We start from the raw sequence: 1,211 nt of genomic DNA on the forward strand, positions 1-1,211 counted from the left end.
TTAACTTAATGACCTAACTAGTGTTTCTCTAAGAATATTGTGTTAATAAGAGTAACAGGTACTGTTTTTAGTGAAAAGAAAGCCATAACAGACATGATATAACACAGTTAATATTACATGAATGTGGGGCTGGAGAGATGGCTCAGCAGTTGACCTTGCAGGAGAGCTGGGTTCAAATCCCAGCACTCACATGACAGCTAACAACTGTCTGAAACTCCAGTCCCAGGGAATCCGACAGCCTCTTCTGACCTCTGCCAGCATTGCACGACACGGTGCACTTACCTACATGAAGGCAATACACGCACACACATAAAATAAAAAAAAATAGTAAAAATCACATGAATATGATAAATTCTATGCAAATTAATTGATTCTTAGACATTTGATAAATATTCAGAGAGGCATAATGTGTACTATATCTACTGTTAATTAAATCTTAGAATATTCATTGTTTGAATTGCTGAGCAATGACATATTATTGGAATTTTTTGTAACTTATTACTGTAAAACTATTCTAAGTTAAAAAGTCTTCAAGGGGTGACCTCTAGCCAGTTTTTTTTCCCCATTGATAAGAATTTTTGGGACATCTTTCGTACATCTATATCTGAAGTTATTTTATAAAAATTTCATTTTTATTATCTTTATGGATGGATGAATATTCTGAATGCCAAATCTATGGGTTCCAGGTACTCAGGGCAAAGACATAAGCATAAAAGAACCACACAATAATGACTCCTTTCATCTCTCTATCTATGTTGGAAGAGTTATGAGTACTCTCAGCCTTGACAGGAGAAGATTCTCGTTGATAAGTATTCTGAATTTCTCATCAAGAATCTGTTCTTTGTAACATATAGTAAGGACACTTGGTGTGTGGACCATAGTTCTGGGAGTCTATTTGGTCTTCCGTTCATACCCTCCTTTTAGACTAAATGACAGAGTGTGGATTAAGTATAGGAAGCACAAGACTTATGGTTATTTCCCCAGTTTAATATTTCTAAGTTGCTCTTAAAATTTAAACTTGATATTAAGAACATGGACAAGAATGTTCCTAAAATTTTGTCTGATTTTATAAAAGAAACTTTCAAAAGAAAGTGATGTCATGTAAGATTACTTGAACTTAGGTAAATGTAGTGGAAGCACTGTAAGGGTTTCATTTTATATATTATTTCCATAGTGTCAATGGACCCACAGGGCCTGAAGGTTTAATAGAA

Source organism: Nannospalax galili, unplaced genomic scaffold (assembly GCF_000622305.1).
Source record: "Nannospalax galili isolate Female #2095 unplaced genomic scaffold, S.galili_v1.0 scaffold167, whole genome shotgun sequence".
Lineage (NCBI taxonomy): Eukaryota > Metazoa > Chordata > Mammalia > Rodentia > Spalacidae > Nannospalax > Nannospalax galili.